We start from the raw sequence: 21452 nt of genomic DNA on the forward strand, positions 1-21452 counted from the left end.
GTGACTGACCTACTCAAACTTCTATTTAATTTTAATGTATCCCCTTCCCCACCCTCACCTGTTTTGCTCAAGCTAAGCTTCTAATCAAAAGGATATAAGATGCTCTCCATTAATTAGTAAGTGCTGAGATACTATTAAATACTTAAAGTAGGGATCAAATTAGCCAGGAGGACCAGATACCACTTCAGCTGGATGATGCTCCACACGGTCTCATCTGTGTACGGAAAACTCAGTGCACACCTGCCGGCCCACAGCAGGCCCTGCTGACCCGCCTTCGGGTAGGGCGCACCTGCTCAGGGTTCTTCTCTTTTCCTGGTGGGTAGGGCTAGAACTGTTGTTTCAGAATCTCCAGCTCTGACTTGAACTGAGGTCCCGGCTCCTTATTTCTGTTGCCTGTTATCCCACAGTCTAATAGGAACTCACAATGAAATGACCACGTGGGTCACATCTCAGCACAATAAGGGGAGTCTGCTTTGCTGAGTTTAGTGCGTTTCACAGAGATGAAACTTTTCAATAAACAAACAATGGGTGTGCTCAGCTGGGTGTTATGGCACTTTCTAACCACTAGAGGGAGGTGAGGGCTCCTCTTGGCCCCATTCCCATCATGGTGTCCCCATTGAGGGGGTGACAGAGATGATTCAAGTGCAAAGTCTCTTGATCCATGAGATGGCAGGAACATGAGATTATGTCCTTGGCGAAATCCTAAATCTGGCAGCCTGCAAACCCTGTCAACATGTTTGTTTGTCCTCTTCAGTTTGAGGCAACATTTATAAATGTGAACATTTTGTGGGAACATCTGGATTTCCACCCTGAACAGGAGAATAGGAAGATGTGGCCACCTCAGACCTATGTCTCTACAAGGCACGGCTGAAGGGGGGTACTGTCTCTTAACAGGGCACACATTCATCATTTCAACTCCATCACTACCACTCCCTGCTATTTTCCCAACACCACAACCAAATATCATGTGTCACTTATAAACAAGCTTGCATGGTTATTTTCTCGTGGTTAAGAGCTGTTTGGTCTTTTTGGTTATGGTTTTGCTGGTTTGTTTGTTGTATGTTTTGGGTACTCAAGTCGATAGCAAAAATGGCAAAAGGGAAAATAGACCAAGTGTGAACCTCTTACAATTTCAAGGAAGATAAGGGAGAACATGTTGCTCAGAGGCAGTAAAAAATATTCACATCAACGTCAACAACAAAAAATCATGTTAAATACTGAGGCTCTAATACGCATCTCCAATATTCCATGTGAGGAAACGGGGAGTGTGCACAAAGCACTCGTGAATTCTATTGAGGGACGACGGTTGTCCGGCAGTGAGATTGGGGTGCACACTGAACACCACTTCTTCCCCAGCACACACGTGTACTTGAAAGAACCACTGGCAGACACACTGTGTCATTTAGACATGGGATTTGGGAATGATTTCCTTGACGATAAATGAAGCGATCTTGTCAACCGTATTTTCTTGTAACAGTATTTTCTGACAACGATAAAATTCAAACTTTGAAGTAAAATAGGAGTTCTGGGAAGTGTGCATCTGCCGCTCTGAGCTTGACAGCTTCCTGATACCAGAAGATTTTCCTGATGAGATTGATGGTGATCCTGACAAATATAACTTGTCGTTATTGGAAATGAAATGAATCAACAGTTGGAAGATCTGCATCACTCAGTGAACCAATACTTTCCAAAGGACAGATTCACATGTTATAAAGTTACATATAAATTTAAAGATCTATACAAAGTATGAGGCAGGTAATGGGTTTTAGTGTGATGGATTATGCAAAGTTCATTGATACGAATCAGATTCCACATTGCAACTCACCTTTAAGAAATGGCTGCTTGTTCGCGTTATCTGAAAGGCTGTGAAAGTGCTCTACCTTTTCAAGCTGCACGTCTCTGTGAATGGGAGTTGCTTTACGTCCTACAATAGGTTAAATGCCGACACAGATCTGATCGATCTGATCGTCTAGCTATCTTCCTTCTGTTATGCCAGACATTAAAGAGCTTTCCAAAAATGTAAAAATGTGCTCTAATTCTCACTACATATTTTTTTGTTTTAGAAAATATTTCTATTTTATTACAAATACATATTATTTGTTACATTTAATGGGTTTACCATTTTACATAAGTAAATTTATAAATAACTTTTTCAAATTTCTAAGTCAATTTCTAGTAAGGTAAATATAGACATAACACAAAAACAAAAGTTCTTAGGAGGTCTTCAGAACAAGAAGGTTGAGAACCTATGATGTAGGGTATAGTGTCATTTTTATTTTTTACTCCAAAGTGGATTGGCAACTTACTGATTCAAAATTAAATGCTGTATCATTTACCTCCATTTTTAAATAAGATTCTCAGTCAGACACACCTATCAAATCACATTGTCTCATTAATCTCTTAGAAGTTTGCAGGACTTTAGCAAATGAATGACATAAAATACGAACAAGACATCGATAGTCACATATTACCATGGCAATTTCACTAGAATCTATGGTAGAGATACCTGTATGTGGCTAGTTTAAAATTTTGTCTTTTTATAAATTAATTGGCTGAATTTTTGACACATTTTGATTTAACCATTACAGTTCAATGCAATTATTTAGACCAACAGGCGGGTGTACTGAGCTGTAAGAGACAAAGGGTTGAGCTTAGATAAACTTATTTTTTCTTTGTCAGCAAAACTATGTTAATCTTTCTGCCTTACTTGGAATTAATTTCAAAAGAAAGAGTTTAAAGTTTTAATGAGGTCACTCTACAGAGTAGTTTTGGCCTATACTCTGTTTTAGTTGCATATTGTTCAGTTTCATTCATAAAAAGAGATTTTCATCTAAGAAAATTTGAGGTAGTTCAGGTTAGCAACTGTGTCAGTGAATGAGAACTTATTGGTTTTGCAGTTGTATTTTTAAAAAGATACAAAATGAGAGAATCATTCTCTTTAAAAGAGTATTCTGAGAAGATGCCTATTTTTCTGATATTGTGGGATACATGGGTTCTGTGCAGTAGGGATTTCTACAACCAAATTAGTGCTACTATAAAATAGAATGATGGATGACCTACTGTCTTACCCTGAACTGCAGCAGAAATGTGTTCTGCGTACATGTGAGTGTGTATGAAGTCCATGCATACACTAAAGAAGCATTCAGTGACAATGGATGTCACGTGTCCTCATATGTGTTTTTTTGTTTGTTTGTCTTTTGAGTGGGGAGTTTAGTGGATTTACATTTAAAATCATTGATGGATAAGGACTTGCTGTTGCCGTTTTGTTCATTGTTTTCTGCTTTGTAGTTCTTGTGCCTCTTTTTTTTTAAGCTTTATTGTTAGAAGTATTCCATAGGTCCTCCTTTTTCATATGTGTTATATTTTTAATTAGCAAGTTTGATAAAATCTCTAGCTATAAAAGAGCAAGTATTTATGCTGAATACATATGGATTACTAATAATAGGATACAAAAAGTTAAAAAAACTTGAAACAAAATTATACATAGTTTATAATTCCTCTATTTTGTTAAAAATTATAGGTGTGTATGTGTGTGTGTGCGCGCATATACATACATATGTCTATATAATTGGAAGTAAATGTATAAAACATGCATAGTGATTGTTTCTGGGCAGGGGATTGTGAAAGATATATTTATTTTTTAATAATACATTGAATTTGCCACACTTCCTAAAAAGAAAGTTACTTTGATTTAAAAAAAAAAAAAAACTCTATAAGTTTTCGGCCATCTCTTGGTTCATTTCTTAATTAAATCTGCCTTCTCATAAATACTAACATATAGATTATTATTTTTCCATTTCTTATTTTGAAAAAAAAAGAAAGAAAAAAGTCATGGTTGCTCATTCAGTTCTTAGCGATGGCGCTCCTCTCTGAGCTCCAGCCTTTAAACCTGGGGGAGAATGTTGTTTTAAAATGCAAATATTAGCTGCCTTGGGGTGACAGTAAGACATGAAAGAGGGAAGCGCACATGCAGGCCCCCTGAAAAGTGCCGTGCCGGGATCCCTCCAACAGCGGAGGGATCCTTTGCAAAGCACCTGCTTGCCTCCCAGCACCTGTAACACAGCTGGCTGAATACCGCCTGAGCGGCTGTTGACAGGCGAGTCACCATCATTCCTCCCTGAGTGTTCCTGTGCGTCAGCACGCCTCTCGCTCTCTGGTGTAAAAAAATCCTCCATTCGGGCTGAATGTATGTGTCCATTCCTCTGACAGCTATTTTGTCCACATGCTGCTGTTCTCTCTGCATTATCTTATTTTAACCTACGTGCTGGAGCATGACTTTTTTATCCCTGTCTGTCAGAAACTCAGTCCTCGGCTGCTGCTATCTTTCACTTGCTCAGATGTCCTCTTCCGGCCCTGTTATGTATGACAAGGAAGTGAGGCAGGCAGGGACCCTACGTCCCCTGTCTCCGTGCCTGCATTCATAGAATCGTTAACGAAGAGTGCATGCCTCTGCAATCCTTGGGCGATAATTTGATGGAAAGAAATTACAGATGTACTCTGAGGTTAATTTGCCTATCTGGCCCCAGACTTAAAAACTTCCCAGAAGCAAGGTGGCTGACTAGCACCGAGCAGATGCAGCCAGTCTCAGCAGCACTTCCCCTGGCGCCCAGAACCCCTGGTGGGAGGGGCCCACCACATTTTGTGAGTTTGCCCTTCTGTGATGGGGCCACACTGGAGCTGAATGTCAGACTGTCCCAGTGCCAAAGCCTCTTTATCCTAGGAGCTAGCAGTAACACTCTATGACCTTAATAGGAAATATGTGCAGACATCCAAGACCTTCCTGGTTCTCGGGCAGAATTCTTCATCAACAAGAACAAATCGTTGGAACAGAGAGAGTGCCTGAGTCTCCCTGAGCCTTCCGTCCCCAGCTTCCAAGATCCAGAAAGTCCCATCTCCCCGACTCTGACCTAACAGCCTTGTGTCTGGGGTGATTCTGAATTTAGTCCGAAGGCCACAAGCCCACATCCACTTTGCTGTAGCTTCCTACGCCACTTTGACATTCTTAGGCCAATAGCTAATTATCCGGAGAAATGACCTGAGTAAGTTGCTGCCACCCTATGTAGAAACCAAGTGAGAAAACGCTGAGCTTCATGTTTGCTAATTGTTCCACCATCAATCAGATCAACATTTAGTGAGGATTATTAGTTATCATTAAAGATGATGTGGAAAGAAATACTACAGCCCCTGCCCTTCAGTTGCACATAAAGTGGCCATTTTGTATAACATGTGCTACAGTGAAGGGACTCCAAGGGTGGAGTGCAAACACCAAGGTCTGGGTATGGAGGAATAGCTCCAAGAGTAGAGCTGGGAGGTGCAGGAAAGTAGATGACGTATTTTTTAAGAAAAGAGAGAGTGTGTGTGTGTGTGTGTGTGTATGCAACAAATATTACTGCAAGCCTACTATTGGCCAGGCATTGTTCTGAGCATCAGGGATACAATAGTGAATGAAACTCCTGCCTTCATGGAGCTTATATTCTAGTGTGCAGTGGTGATGAATATATAATAAGTAGCGCTATGCAGAAGAATATATCAGGGCAAGCAAAAGAGAGTGAGGGAGGGGTGCTGTTTTTGATGGGTAGATCAATAAAGACATAAATCTAAATAAAATGTGGATATTAACTGCAATCTAATATTTGGCTAGCTCCCACAGAATCTCAGTTGGGGGTGACTCCGTACACCATCCTTGTGCTTGACCAAATCCCACCACCACAAATGATTCTCCAGCCTGTATTTAAATTGACACCACTGGTGTGAAGATTACTCTCTTAAGGGGTCCATGCTATTTGGTGTGCTCTAAGTTGATGGGGTTCTCTTATTGAGCAAAAATCTGCCTCCTGCAACTTCCGTCCAATCCACATGCCTAAAATATGGCACTTCCAAATTAACAAGGCTCTTCTTTCTCTTGTGGGGCTCCATGGTAAGATACTGACTCCTAACTCTAGTCGGGACCCTGAACGGAAAGCTCTTTAGGAAGCTAGATAAAGGAGAAAGTATTTTATTTTACCCCATGACACTAAATTTAATATCTAGTCACACGCTAGTCAAACCAGAATGTGATGGCTGATGGAGAATTTAAAGAAGAATTTAAAGACAGGAAAAGTGTTTCTGTTCCTGCTCACTGTTCACGTGAGAAATTTGCTTTGCACGTGTCCAGGGCCGCAGCAAGAGGAGAAAGTGGGATTGATGCTTTTAAGTCGGTGGCAGTCGGAGGCTCGAGAGTGAAAAGAATGATGGATGCGATTCCGTTCTGCCTGCTCCAGGGCGCAGAAGCCAAGAGGGGAGGGATGGAGCTGCCTGCAGACCAGACAGCTGCTTTTGATCAGAGCCTGTGAGAAACAGGCTGGACCGCCACTTCTGGGTGGAGGAGGAACAGCAGAAACTAAAGCCAGCTGACAGGGAAGATACCATCCAAGCTGTAACTTTCATTGGCGTCACAGATCCTAGTGAAGATGCACAACCTGAGCCGCCCTGTGGGGGGCTTGAACACAGCATCTCTGTCTGAGCCTCTGAGTCTACTGCAATCTGGGATGACCCAGGGACCTGGGGGAAACATTGAATGCAAAACATGCTTCTAAAAACTGCCAGGTAGAGGAGCAGCAACCAGTAGCATCATCCTAAGAGGCCAGTGCCAAAGGGTGTCTTGAGTGTCTCTTTATTGCTAGACTAGAGGCCCGGTGCACGAAATTCGTGCATGGGTAGGGTCCCTAGGTGTGGCCTGTGATCAGAGCCGATCTTCCCCAGCTGCCGGCAGCCGGTCCCACCCCCCGCTGCCACTGCCGGTCACCCTCTGTGTGGGGCGACCGGCAGGGTGATCGGGGGCCCTGGCGCCACCCACGTTCACCGCCACCAAACCCTGGTTCCCCATTCCCCATAGGGTCCCAGCCAGGGGGAGGGACTGAGAGGTTGGCCGGCAGGCCCCAATCAGGTGATCAGGGCCTGTAGGCTGAGGGCAGCTCCTGCATTGAGCATCTGCCCCCTGGTGGTCAGTGCATGTCATAGCCGACCGGTCATTCCGCCATCCAGTCGATTTGCATATTACGCTTTTATATATGGAGATATAGTTGGATGTTCATCTATATGTGTAAACTATATATGTGGTCTTAAATGAAAGTACCTATGATATTGTGTAAGATTTCCATTTATTTTTTGATGCTATGGCTTGGAGAACTATATTCATGAGGGGGGGGGTATGTTTTTAATATCTAACTTATTCCCAGAAGCATAAATCTAATTTACCTGAGCCTTAATTTTTTAAAAAAGTAGCATGTATTTTAAGAAAAAAAATTTCTGAGGTACTACTGTTCTAATAGTGGTTCTAATTCAAAGAATGCCAAATGCATGAGTGTACTTAGAATCTAAGTACAAGGAGAGACGGTTGAATTCTAACATGGCAGAGCAAGGGTTAATCGTGTCATGAGATTTTCTTTACCTGCCGTTCAATAAATCTCATGCAATAGTGAATATACCTGAGAACCTGGATTAGAGGCAGGGGGATTATTGAATAGAATTTTCTCTTTGAATCTAAAATCATAGGATGCCTGAAACCGTGGAAGCTAAATAATTATTGTAATCATTTTAGACAACCTGGGGTTCGAGAAAACACTTGGGGGAGGAAAGCACAGGGTGGAGATGGAATCAGGGCCACCTGTACCCTTCATCAGGTGCAGAGTGAGGGTCCTCTGTCCCTTCCTTCTCCACCCCCATGCTATCCAATGCCTTCTCCCCTTTATTTTCTGTGATCTCCCCTGCTCCCCAATTTTCTCCTTCATCTTAACATGGGAGTGTCTGAGCTTCAAATCTCTGTTGCTTCCAGCCATCTAGAACCTGGGATAGTAAACAGCCAGCCTGTGTGTTGATAAGAAGGAAAGGGGAAAGGAGGGAGGAAGAGAGAATGATGAGAAACACGAGTGATGGAGATAGCGGCAGGGGAGCTGGGTCAGGGGGACAGGAAATCGTCAGCTATGGGAAGTGAAATCTAGAGCCAATCTCGTTCAGTTCTCACAGGCGAGTCTTTTCAGAAAGCAACAGCTTGTCAAATCGTTCCGCTTCATCAAGAATCATTAACAGGCAATTTTCTGAACTATTTACTATTTACGCTGTTACTACAAACATCATAAATCCTGTGGATCATTAAATAATTTCGGGTTTGTACCTACTTACAACTGCTAGAGCTTAAATCGGTAGGGAAGGTGCTGCTCGAGGACACCATGACTCAGCTGTAACTCCCTTGGCTTTCGTGGGAATTATGATGACACACTATTCCAGGAAGTGGCCTACTTGGAAAACACACGAGATTTCATCTTTTTCTGTTTCTGGGTGTTTAATCAAGCTGGGTTTAGAGCCCAGGATTCAAGGCCTCTATGCTAAGGTCTGTTACTAACGAGCTGCTTAATCTTGCACATCACTTCACCCCCTGGGCCTCACGATCCTCATCTATAAAATGACTTCTTGCACAAATGTCTCTTTTTCTAAATATTTTTGTATAATCTTTATTGTTGAAAGTATTACATATGTCCCCCTTTTCCCCCCATTGACCTCTTTTAAACAGCCTCCACCCCCCACCCCCACCCTAGGCCATCACCATCCTATTGTCTATGTGCATGGGTTGTGCATATATGCATACAAGGTCTTTGATCTCTTCCCACCCACCCCTACCCCCACCCCCCCCGGCCCCCCACCCCCACCTTCCCTCTGAGATCTGACAGTCTATTCCATGCTTCTGGGTCTCTGGGTCTATTTTGTTCCTCAGTTTATTTTGTTCATTAGATTCCCCATATGAGTGAGATCATGTGATACTTGTCTTTCTCCGACTGGCTTACAATGAAAACCAAGGCTCTAAGTTGAGTATTACAGATCATTATTAGTGTGAGAGAACTTGTAAAATTCCATATGCTCTAGGGAGGCCTGTTCTGGCTTCCTGTCTCTGTAATAAACATGTAAGTATGAGCTGCTTAGGTAAATAAAAGTCTCTTTTTCTCATTGCAGGCAAATAGGATTTACCATTCGCTGGATGAAGTGCTCGGGGAGTCCTTAAATGCCATAGCCAAGTGCCGTTTCATAGAACAGATGGTTTTGGAAAGTTCATGCTGTTTCTTCACTGAAGTTTAGGTGAGTGTCTGAGACAGAGTTTAAGGGCGCTGAACTATTTCTCCTTAAAGTGCTTCTCTCTGCGTGGAAAGAAAAATGGGATTAAATCTGACCAACGTTTTGTACTTTGACTCAGGTGCCAGGCAGTGAAAGCCATAATCTTGCGTCTTTTATTTTATTTATTTTGCATCATCAGACACCATGTGAACTCCGGTGAGCGAGGTATAGTGATGGCCTTGCCTTCCCTTCCTGGTCTCTATTAAGCAAATGCCATCATACTTCATTCTGTGCTAAAGGTCATCTAATTTTTAAAATGTATTAACGTATTGCATATCAGAGTAATAAGCCAAAATGAGACAGAACCATGTTTTAATGGCATGAACTAGAGGAAAATGTGACGGGTAATGGCAGTGTAATCATTAACCGGTCTGCGTGTGGGAAGGCTGGTATTTCGGAGGCTGCCCCGGAGGGCAGGGAGGCTTGGTAATGCTTACATTAAAGCCGGGCATGGCTGAGGCTGGGTGCAGTTTCTAACTGTTGTGTACTGTGAAGCACACACACGTGCTCACGTGTGCACAGTCCGCTTGGTTTGGCCCGGCCATAAAAGGGATGGATAAGTGGTTTTTACCTCATCAGACATAATTCCCCTTCCGTGCTTCACAAGGTGGGAGCCTGCAATTGGGCGCTTTGCAGTTCGTCTGCATGTGCCCGTCACTGCACAGCAGAGCGGAGGGGCATGGAGGGAGTGAGTGGTCTCAGCAAGGAAGTCGGGTGTCTTTCCACCTGCCCCTGAGTGTGGCTTTCGAAGTGTGGCTTGAATGGCTACTTGGAAGAATGGGGCTTTCTAGAACATCAGACTGTACCTCTGATCACAATTCTGAATCAAACAATGCAACTGCCCGAGTGTCGACCACCGTCTAAATCTAATCCAAAAGCTTCCTTTATGCTTTGGGTATCTTCAAAATGACAATGGATAATTCTCTCATCATCTTGAGGGTGTGTAAATTGGGTTTACTGGGATGGTATGTGGAACTAAGTCGGTGATTTCATTTGTGTACGAGATGTGGGTAGAACGCAGTTCTCAGGCGCTACGTTTAGTACCCTCTCCAAATCTCCGTAAATCATTTTGCCCAGCGTAGCATTGCCCCGGAGGAGAAAGTGAGAATGGACAGCGTATTTACTGAACTCGCTCTTTGGCTATTGTGCTGGTCTGTACCTGTTCACACCTCCGCTTCCAGTCCTTGTCCTGCTCCTCCTTTGGTTCCGAGGTGCTGGCCCCTGTGACTTGAACTCTGAGCTACAGTGACATCGCCTCTTCCCTTTGTCCCTGGAACCTGCGGGTGGCAGTGCCTTTGTCTTCCTACTGCTGCCCGTCTCCATCCAGTTGATTCACTCTTCCCAGTTCAGCCTCTCAGTCCTTCCATCATCTGGGTAACCATTTCTCTGGGTTAAAGTCCATGTTTTAAATGTATACAGTCGTGGTTTGATCCACGAAAAGAGAACGGGATCACATGTTTCTTCCAAGAAAAATAAATGAGTTTCAGAAAATAAAAGTTAAATGTAAAGTTAGGTTTCTTTACACTGAAAAAATATTTAACGTAATACATTTAAAGCCATATTCTAAGCTATGTGATGCTGTAGTGTTTATTTGTTGCTGTTAATAAAATAATTGTTGATACTCCCAAATTGCTTATCACATTAATGAGATTTTTTTAAATTTTCAAATGCATATCAAATAGGATATTTTCTTTTTTAAAAAAAAAATATTTTTATTGATTTCAGAAGAAAGTAGAGGTAGAGAGAGATAGAAACATCAATGATGAGAGAGAATCATTGATCAGCTGCCTCCTGCACGCCCCCTACTGGGGAATGAGCCTACAACCTGGGCATGTGCCCTGTCTGGGAATTAAACCAGCAACCTCCTGGTTCATAAGTCGATGCTCAACCACTGAGCCATGCCAGCCTGGCGGATATTTTCTTTATTAATATTCACATGTTAGACTTCTGTACAGATGACAGAGAACCTCTCTGTGGGGCATCGCCCTCATTCCTGCGTCCACACTTACACCTAGAGCTTCTGATCTGTTTCAATATGGATCCGACCGCTCCCTTCCAGTGGTGGCGGTTTGCTGCTTAATGCCTGATGATCTGGACATCCCACTTTTCCCATAACAGACACTGGCTCTATTGGAAAGCAAGGTGATCAGGATGCCAGTGTCTGTCTTTGTTGACAGGTAAACAATTCACCACTGTCCCAACAATCCCACTCACGCTAAAGGACTTCCTTGGCATGAAAGTGGCTTTTCACTTCATTACTTTGGCATTCACTTGGTTATTTTACATGCATGTGCCTTGCTGTGTTCCTTTCCTTCTTCTCATTTATCTATGTGGACCTGTCCCTTTTCGGCCTTGTCTCAGAGGCCACTGTGACAGCTCACTCACCTGTCCATGTTAGTGTGTTGTGGGCACACGCGAGAGGACATGGTGTCCCCTCCTACCAACAGTCTTCATCTGTTCAACCGATGCTAATGTTAAACCTCGATGCCTAACTGAGAACCCTTTAGACCAGGGGTGGGCAAACTTTTTGACTCGAGGGCCACAATGGGTTCTTAAACTGGACCGGAGGGCCGGAACAAAAGCATGGATGGAGTGTTTGTGTGAACTAATATAAATTCAAAGTAAAGGAGCGGAGGGGAGAGCAAGAGAACCGGATAGAACAGCCGGATCCGGCCCGCGGGCCGTAGTTTGCCCAAGGCTGCTTTAGACAATGTGAAAATGCATTATGAGCAGAATTACTTGTATCCCTTCATCGCCGAAAATTAGGAAATACAGAGATGAGCGACTTTATGGTGTGGTTTAAGATGCGGTGAATAACCGATATTCTCAACACACATCTTTCGTCGTTTGGTACAGCCACTGAAAATTCTAATTTTTAACATTTTTCTCCAGCTTACAAAAAACAAGGCTTTATAAAGTCATCTGTTTAAAAAAATACTCTTGGGAAGAGAAATACACCCACTAATAGTAGATACTACATCTCCCATAAGTCTAATGAATTGGTGAGGGAGAGACTGCTGAGTCAGTGGTACAAACACTCCCCTTCTGCGGGTTTGGTACACACACGTAGGAGGAGACCGCTGAAATGATCTCACTGGGTTCGTGATGTTTCCCGCTGGGCCGAGGGAAGCATCTTTCGTAAAGATAACTCAGGCTGAACAGATCTAAATGCCCTCCTGGAGGAGCGGGGGAGGAGTGGACATGGTCATTACACAAATGAGCAACATGAGGAGAAGAGATTTTAAATCCCTGGTGCCCAAACAGTCCAGGAAAGTGCTTTAACCTAAATGTAGTCAGTAGTACTTCTGCTGAATCGCGTAGCGTCATGTGGGGAAAATCAAATGCGTTGAAAGGCGGAAACAATGCGTTATCTCTCTTCATGTCCCTGGAAGCTAGCCCAGTGCCTGGCACATGTAGAGAATGTCTAAATACATGATTGGTGAACAGGACAGAGGCACACAGCAGCACCGGCTGATGGTACCGAATTCCTCCAACACTGTGAAGCGCACACATAGACGTCACTTCATGCTTAAGCAACCCCACGACCTGGGTAATGTTATTGTCTTCTTTTTAAAGGTGAGTAAAATAGGGCCCCAGAAGGGTAGGTAACCTGCCCACGCTCAAGTAAGGTGGGTGAGCATTGAAATCCAGTCTAGTTTCTGAGCCTGAGCACTAATTACCAGGCTTACCTGTCTCTCGTGTAACAGAGTCATCAACTAGCTTTCACACTCAGAGGCCACCGTGTTTATTATTAACAAGCCTAGGTCCTTCCAGAATATTAGATCTTGCCAAAATCTCGAATGGCCTTGCTTTGAACACGAATCCCCTCTTTCCAGTGTTCCTCCTCTCTTTTCCTTTTAAAACATTGCTGCCTAAATCACTTTCCTCGTTTACATTCAGATCTCATTATTTCCATTCTTTAATGGTTTGCTCTGAAATTAATATTTTAAATATGCTCTTGCTCTTTTCATGCCATTTGCTTAATTTAAGAAAGTGCAGTCTTGAGCAGCAAGTTACTTAAACTCTGAACCTCACAGTCACCACCTGGAACGATATGTCTAGTCTGTAGTGAGACTAGAAAATATCCAGAAAACAACACGGGAAAGTGTCTGGGACATCATAGGTGCCTAACCAGCAGGCCAATGACCTAATGACCTAATGACCTAATGACCACCGCCCACTTCCGTTTCACAGCCAGGGCGGGCTCCCCATCAGCTGCCGAGCAAAATCTGTGGCCTATGTTCCTAGGCTTGTGGCCTATGTTCCCACGCCTGTGGCCTATGTTCCTAGGCCTGTGGCCTATGTTCCCATGCCTGTGGCCTATGTTCCTAGGCCTGTGGCCTATGTTCCCACGCCTGTGGCCTATGTTCCTAGGCCTGTGGCCTATGTTCCCAGGCCTGTGGCCTATGTTCCTATGCCTGTGGCCTATGTTCCCAGGCCTGTGGCCTATGTTCCCACGCCTGTGTCCTATGTTCCTAGGCCTGTGGCCTATGTTCCTATGCCTGTGGCCTATGTTCCCAGGCCTGTGGCCAATGTTCCTATGCCTGTGGCCTATGTTCCCACGCCTGTGGCCTATGTTCCTATGCCTGTGGCCTATGTTCCCATGCCTGTGGCCTATGTTCCCATGCCTGTGGCCTATGTTCCTAGGCCTGTGGCCTATGTTCCTAGGCCTATGACCTATGTTCCCAGGCCTGTGGCCTATGTTCCCAGGCCTGTGGCCTATGTTCCCAGGCCTGTGGCCTATGTTCCCAGGCCTGTGGCCTATGTTCCTATGCCTGTGGCCTATGTTCCCACGCCTGTGTCCTATGTTCCCACGCCTGTGGCCTATGTTCCCACGCCTGTGGCCTATGTTCCCAGGCCTGTGGCCTATGTTCCCAGGCCTGTGGCCTATGTTCCTAGGCCTGTGGCCTATGTTCCCAGGCCTGTGACCTATGTTCCCAGGCCTGTGTCCTATGTTCCCATGCCTGTGGCCTATGTTCCTACGCCTGTGGCCTATGTTCCTAGGCCTGTGGCCTATGTTCCTACGCCTGTGGCCTATGTTCCTACGCCTGTGGCCTATGTTCCCAGGCCTGTGGCCTATGTTCCCAGGCCTGTGGCCTATGTTCCCAGGCCTGTGGCCTATGTTCCCAGGCCTGTGACCTATGTTCCCAGGCCTGTGTCCTATGTTCCCACGCCTGTGGCCTATGTTCCTAGGCCTGTGGCCTATGTTCCTAGGCCTGTGGCCTAATTTCCTAAGCCTGTGGCCTATGTTCCTAAGCCTGTGGCCTATGTTCCCAGGCCTGTGGCCTATGTTCCCACGCCTGTGGCCTATGTTCCTAGGCCTGTGGCCTATGTTCCCACGCCTGTGGCCTATGTTCCTATGCCTGTGGCCTATGTTCCCAGGCCTGTGGCCTATGTTCCCAGGCCTGTGGCCTATGTTCCCACGCCTGTGACCTATGTTCCCAGGCCTGTGGCCTAATTTCCTAAGCCTGTGGCCTATGTTCCTAAGCCTGTGGCCTATGTTCCTAAGCCTGTGGCCTATGTTCCCAGGCCTGTGTCCTATGTTCCCACGCCTGTGGCCTATGTTCCTATGCCTGTGGCCTATGTTCCTATGCCTGTGGCCTATGTTCCCACGCCTGTGGCCTATGTTCCTATGCCTGTGGCCTATGTTCCTATGCCTGTGGCCTATGTTCCCAGGCCTGTGGCCTATGTTCCTAGGCCTGTGGCCTATGTTCCCACGCCTGTGGCCTATGTTCCCAGGCCTGTGGCCTATGTTCCTAGGCCTGTGGCCTATGTTCCTAGGCCTGTGTCCTATGTTCCCACGCCTGTGGCCTATGTTCCCACGCCTGTGGCCTATGTTCCTAGGCCTGTGGCCTATGTTCCTAGGCCTGTGGCCTATGTTCCCACGCCTGTGGCCTATGTTCCTAGGCTTGTGTCCTATGTTCCTAGGCCTGTGGCCTATGTTCCCAGGCCTGTGGCCTATGTTCCCAGGCCTGTGGCCTATGTTCCCACGCCTGTGGCCTATGTTCCTATGCCTGTGGCCTATGTTCCTAGGCCTGTGGCCTATGTTCCTAGGCCTGTGGCCTATGTTCCCACGCCTGTGGCCTATGTTCCTAGGCCTGTGGCCTATGTTCCTAGGCCTGTGACCTATGTTCCTAAGCCTGTGGCCTATGTTCCTATGCCTGTGGCCTATGTTCCTATGCCTGTGGCCTATGTTCCTATGCCTGTGGCCTATGTTCCTAGGCCTGTGGCCTATGTTCCTAGGCCTGTGACCTATGTTCCTAGGCCTGTGTCCTATGTTCCCACGCCTGTGGCCTATGTTCCCACGCCTGTGGCCTATGTTCCCAGGCCTGTGGCCTATGTTCCCACGCCTGTGGCCTATGTTCCTAGGCCTGTGGCCTATGTTCCTACGCCTGTGGCCTATGTTCCTACGCCTGTGGCCTATGTTCCTATGCCTGTGGCCTATGTTCCTACGCCTGTGGCCTATGTTCCTAGGCCTGTGGCCTATGTTCCTACGCCTGTGGCCTATGTTCCTACGCCTGTGGCCTATGTTCCCAGGCCTGTGGCCTATGTTCCCAGGCCTGTGGCCTATGTTCCCAGGCCTGTGGCCTATGTTCCCAGGCCTGTGTCCTATGTTCCCACGCCTGTGGCCTATGTTCCTAGGCCTGTGGCCTATGTTCCTAGGCCTGTGGCCTAATTTCCTAAGCCTGTGGCCTATGTTCCTAAGCCTGTGGCCTATGTTCCCAGGCCTGTGGCCTATGTTCCCACGCCTGTGGCCTATGTTCCTAGGCCTGTGGCCTATGTTCCCACGCCTGTGGCCTATGTTCCTATGCCTGTGGCCTATGTTCCCAGGCCTGTGGCCTATGTTCCCAGGCCTGTGGCCTATGTTCCCACGCCTGTGACCTATGTTCCCAGGCCTGTGGCCTAATTTCCTAAGCCTGTGGCCTATGTTCCTAAGCCTGTGGCCTATGTTCCTAAGCCTGTGGCCTATGTTCCCAGGCCTGTGTTCTATGTTCCCACGCCTGTGGCCTATGTTCCTATGCCTGTGGCCTATGTTCCTATGCCTGTGGCCTATGTTCCCACGCCTGTGGCCTATGTTCCTATGCCTGTGGCCTATGTTCCTATGCCTGTGGCCTATGTTCCTATGCCTGTGGCCTATGTTCCCAGGCCTGTGGCCTATGTTCCTAGGCCTGTGGCCTATGTTCCCACGCCTGTGGCCTATGTTCCCAGGCCTGTGGCCTATGTTCCTAGGCCTGTGGCCTATGTTCCTAGGCCTGTGTCCTATGTTCCCACGCCTGTGGCCTATGTTCCCACGCCTGTGGCCTATGTTCCTAGGCCTGTGGCCTATGTTCCTAGGCCTGTGGCCTATGTTCCCACGCCTGTGGCCTATGTTCCTAGGCTTGTGTCCTATGTTCCTAGGCCTGTGGCCTATGTTCCCAGGCCTGTGGCCTATGTTCCCAGGCCTGTGGCCTATGTTCCCACGCCTGTGGCCTATGTTCCTATGCCTGTGGCCTATGTTCCTAGGCCTGTGGCCTATGTTCCTAGGCCTGTGGCCTATGTTCCCACGCCTGTGGCCTATGTTCCTAGGCCTGTGGCCTATGTTCCTAGGCCTGTGGCCTATGTTCCTAAGCCTGTGGCCTATGTTCCTATGCCTGTGGCCTATGTTCCTATGCCTGTGGCCTATGTTCCTATGCCTGTGGCCTATGTTCCTAGGCCTGTGGCCTATGTTCCTAGGCCTGTGACCTATGTTCCTAGGCCTGTGTCCTATGTTCCCACGCCTGTGGCCTATGTTCCCACACCTGTGGCCTATGTTCCCAGGCCTGTGGCCTATGTTCCCACGCCTGTGGCCTATGTTCCTAGGCCTGTGGCCTATGTTCCTATGCCTGTGGCCTATGTTCCCAGGCCTGTGGCCTATGTTCCCAGGCCTGTGGCCTATGTTCCCACGCCTGTGGCCTATGTTCCCACGCCTGTGGCCTATGTTCCTATGCCTGTGGCCTATGTTCCTAGGCCTGTGGCCTATGTTCCCAGGCCTGTGGCCTATGTTCCTACGCCTGTGGCCTATGTTCCCACGCCTGTGGCCTATGTTCCTAGGCCTGTGGCCTATGTTCCTACACCTGTGGCCTGATTTCCTAAGCCTATGTCTATGTTCCTAAGCATGTCATAACACAGGCACATGTCATAACACAGCAGACCTCTTGAGTCCTGCTGCCTTCCTCTCTGCTCGTCAGCGGACCTTTGCTAACAGAGGCATGACCTGCCTTCCCTAAGCCATGCTGTTGGTGCCTTTACTTGTCCCCAGGCCGGTTCTTCTGCCTGGACTCGCCTCGCTTCCTCACCCCTCTCCAAACCCCCTCACCCACAAACAACATGCACTCCCTGGTGACTTGCACTAGCCTAGTCATTGTGAAGTCCTTGCTAAACCCTTCCTGTGCCAACAGTTATCAGGCCTGTCTCTGAGTTCACATAACCCTGTGGGTCATTTCTAGAAGATCAGCTCTTACTGTAGATGACAGAGCTCCCTCCCCAAGAAAAAGCCATCTCATTCAGTCACTCACGGGCTCATGTTGCAAGTTCTCATGTTATCCATCTGTCCTCCCTCCGAAATTTTCATCCAGGACAAGTTTAACCTGTGAATCGCCTGTACCAAGCTCAAAGTAGTCTCCTTGGTGTAGGTTGAAGGTAGGGAGGGCCGTACTTGGAGATATGCTTGCGTGGTTCCAGTGAAGATGATAACACTGCGGCCACCACAAGCAAAAAGAGAGTCCATTATGGGGCAGGGGCCGTACTGAGAGGACCTGTGCCGCTGTGTGCCGCTCTGTCCCAGCCACCAAAGCAGATGCTCCACACCGACATTCTCTTATTTAACTTTCATAATAACCCCTAAAATTGCCTATTATTTCTCCCTTATTTGGATAAGAAAACTCGGGTTCCACGACTTTAGGTGACTTGCCAAGGTCATATTTCTGGTAAATGGCAGAACCAGAATGTTAAGCCATATCTTTTCACTGCAGCAAACTGCCACTCCAAAAGACCCTATAGTTTAATCCTATGCAAATATGCCTGTATAATAATGCTAGAACTTTCTATTTAAAATATTTCCTGAGGAGTAAGCTATTTATAAGTCTACAGATCTTTTTCTCATTGGCAAATGAGTTTATGTTTAGGTTGAGGCTAAAATTAGCCCTATTCCTGTGCAACGAGAGCTTCAGAGATGTAGCATCTTGTGGCTGAGACCTACTTATGCACAAACCTCACTTACTGATGGGAGCATGTGTCTGCAATGATGATGTCCAAAACTGTGGGCTGATAGGGCTTCAGGGCTGCATGTTATCTGGAATCACCACTAGAGAAGGAGGTTTTAAAGGCAAGGATTCTGTCTCTCTTCCTTTTTTCTCTTTAAGAATATTTATGAAATGAGTATTTATGACTAATTATGAAAGAGTTGGTTTAGGATGCAAAATAAAAATTTCCCTAGACATAGCGATACTATTAGCACTTCTGAAGAGCGTGCGTAAATGTGTTCTAATTTTTTTATCACAGTATTCAAATACTATGTATAAAAATAATAATTGGTATGAATAAAACTCAAAATTTCCAAACAGCTATCTTCTGACTTCATTTTAATTGTAGAAAAAGAAAGAAGCAGCATGCATAGTGAAAGGTTCCTTCCTTTTGTGAAAAATTCTGATGATGCTTAGGACACATTTATACCTGTACTGATTATCCATTCATTTGTTAATTATATTTTACACATCTCTCAGGTTCACTGGTTCTGGGCTAGGCACCAGGGAGCCTGGGATAAATAAAGTATAATTATTCCAAGTAATACCCCAGTTAAATTTGCCACAGATTATAATTATGGAATTTAGACTTCATAAGGGATATTTTTTCGAAAGTCTATCCTAGACCCTTGTCTTAGTCCAGTGGTCAGCAAACTGCAGCTCGCGAGCCACATGCGGCTCTTTGGCCCCTTGAGTGTGGCTCTTCCACAAAATACCACGGCCTAGGCGATTCTATTTTGAAGAATTGGCATTAGAAGAAGTTTAAGTTTAAAAAATTGGCTCTCAAAAGAAATTTCAATCGTTGTACTGTTGATATTTGGCTCTGTAGACCAATGAGTTTGCCGACCACTGTCTTAGTCCATTCTGGCTGCTGTAACAAAATATAAGAGACTGGGTAGCTTATGAAAGCTACCTTATGCAAGCCAAGTCTTTATTTTATAACCAGATGCCATGAGGCAAAGTAAGGACATGGTCAAGATGTTTACAACGTTCTCTTGGGTTTCGAATCTACTCAATTACAGGCACCAGATCAAGCTTTGTTTTCTTGCTGCACCTCCCACAGCCCATATCCCTTAGCCACGTGGGACCACAGGTTTGGACCATAAGGTCAAGCTTACCACGATAGCCTTTGGCTATAATTGTGCTGGGACTTGCACGTGGCTTTGCTACGAGTGGATGGTGCCCTCTCATTAGTCCGAGGCTTGAACCTGTCCAAACACTGTAGCCGCTCTCCACAACCTCCCACAGGCTTCACCTTCTAATACTACCACGTGGGGCACTAAGATTTCAACATGTGAATTTAAGGGGGACACAAACATTCAGACCTCAGCAACCCCCTAATTTTACATTTGAGGAAGATGAGGCCCAGAGATGTTATCTACCATCCCAACAATCAGCAACAAAGCCACGACCAAGACCCATCTGAATCTCCTTCCACCTCGCTACCCTCCACCAAACAACGGACAAGCCAGTGTTCCTAGATTCTTGATCTTATTTTCCCCCAGGAGAAGTCTTGAGTCTAAGGAGAAGAGATTGTGGAAATAAGATTGATTTTGGTTTTTATTTATAATCTGTAGGAGTAGATTTGTTATTCATCAAATACTTACTGAGAATTAAGTGACTAACAGGAGCTTTGCCAGGTGCTAGACATACGGCTGAACAAACCAGAACCGTCCCCCTGGCCTGCATCCTGCTTACTCTCTTGTGTGCATGACTGTGAATATTTAATTGTGTGAAAACCCAAATTGCCCTTTAATGGAAATACCACAATAATTCAGGCAGTGACAAGCATAATGTGGTGCTAAAAAATGGTATCTGAAGTGATTGTAACATATCCACTTCTTTTAAACATGTTATTCCATAAATACCTGACATAGTAAAACAACAAGATACATAGCTATGTCTTTGGTCTACTACTATTACATGGATAACGTGTTGAAAATACAGAAGTGGAAAATAATCTTTTTAAAAATTTTTTATATATTTTTATTGACTTCAGAAAGGGAGAGGGAGAGAGAGATGGAAACATCAGTGATGAGAAAGAATCATTGATTCGCTGCCTCCTGCATGTCCCACACTGGGGATCAAGCCCCCAACCTGGGCATGTGCCCTCGATCGGAATCAAACCCGGGACCCTTCAGTCTGCAGGAGCCAGACCAGCTAGGGCGGAAAAGAATTTTTTACAGTATGAGCGTATGTATACTGCTGTGTCTGTCTTTGAGTACTGTACGGTATCTTGGGAAAAAACAAGAATTCCATTGGCATTCCTAGTTCTTTCCTGCCTTGTTAAGTTGTCTTTGTTGGTCAATTGGCCCTTTATTTCCTCAGAAGAGTTTGCATAATGCTATTTCTTTTTAGCGAGTATAATTTTTAAAACAGTGTTGTTTTCCTAACAAAAATTAAGGATTATGGTGAGTTTACAAAAATTAATAATAATGTGCTTTAATATTGGTCTGTTCATGTGAGTGACCATTTGTTTTAGCTTGTATTTTACCATCAATTGATCTTGTAACTTTTAAAATCAGACTTTTGAATCTGTATAGTTCATTTTAGCAAAATCTTAAACTTTGAATCTGATGGTTTCAAATCATCAAAGCAGAAGAATAATGTCCCTCTCTATTCGGTTAATTCCTAACAATCTGTAACAGTGGGCTAGGAAGTTTACCGTGATTGTGTGTGTTTATAATGTGCTTGCAGACTCAGACAAATACATGCATTTTTTATATCAATTCTAGTTGCATAGGTAAGTAAGGTGACTGTCTTTTTCTCAGAACAGGTCTTTTTTTAATATATATTTATTGATTTCAGAGAGGAAGGGAGAGGGAGAGAGAGATAGACACATCGAAGATGAGAGAGAATCATTGATCAGCTGCCTCCTGCACACCCCCTACTGGGGATGGAGCCCGCAACCTGAGCATGTGCCCTTGACTGGAATCGAACCAGAGACCCTTTGGTCCGCAGGGCAATGCTCTATCCACTGAGCCAAACCAGCTAGGGCTCCGAACAGGTCTTTGTATTACACCATGCCTTCCTAATAAATATAAACTC

General features: G+C 45.5%; 1 protein-coding gene across 23 annotated transcripts in view; it reads left to right on the forward strand.

Annotated features, from left to right (window-relative positions):
• DTNA (dystrobrevin alpha) overlaps positions 1-21452 on the forward strand; it is a 332992-nt gene that overhangs the window by 153408 nt on the left and 158132 nt on the right. For all 23 annotated transcript variants that reach the window (XM_080683220.1, XM_080683222.1, XM_080683225.1 and 20 more), the window contains exon 2: positions 8986-9108. The gene's annotated coding sequence lies outside the window, so the exon portion shown is untranslated. The remainder of the gene's footprint in view (positions 1-8985; positions 9109-21452) is intronic.

The sequence above is a fragment of the Plecotus auritus genome (genome assembly GCF_963455305.1).
Source record: "Plecotus auritus genome assembly, chromosome: 8".
Taxonomy (NCBI): domain Eukaryota; kingdom Metazoa; phylum Chordata; class Mammalia; order Chiroptera; family Vespertilionidae; genus Plecotus; species Plecotus auritus.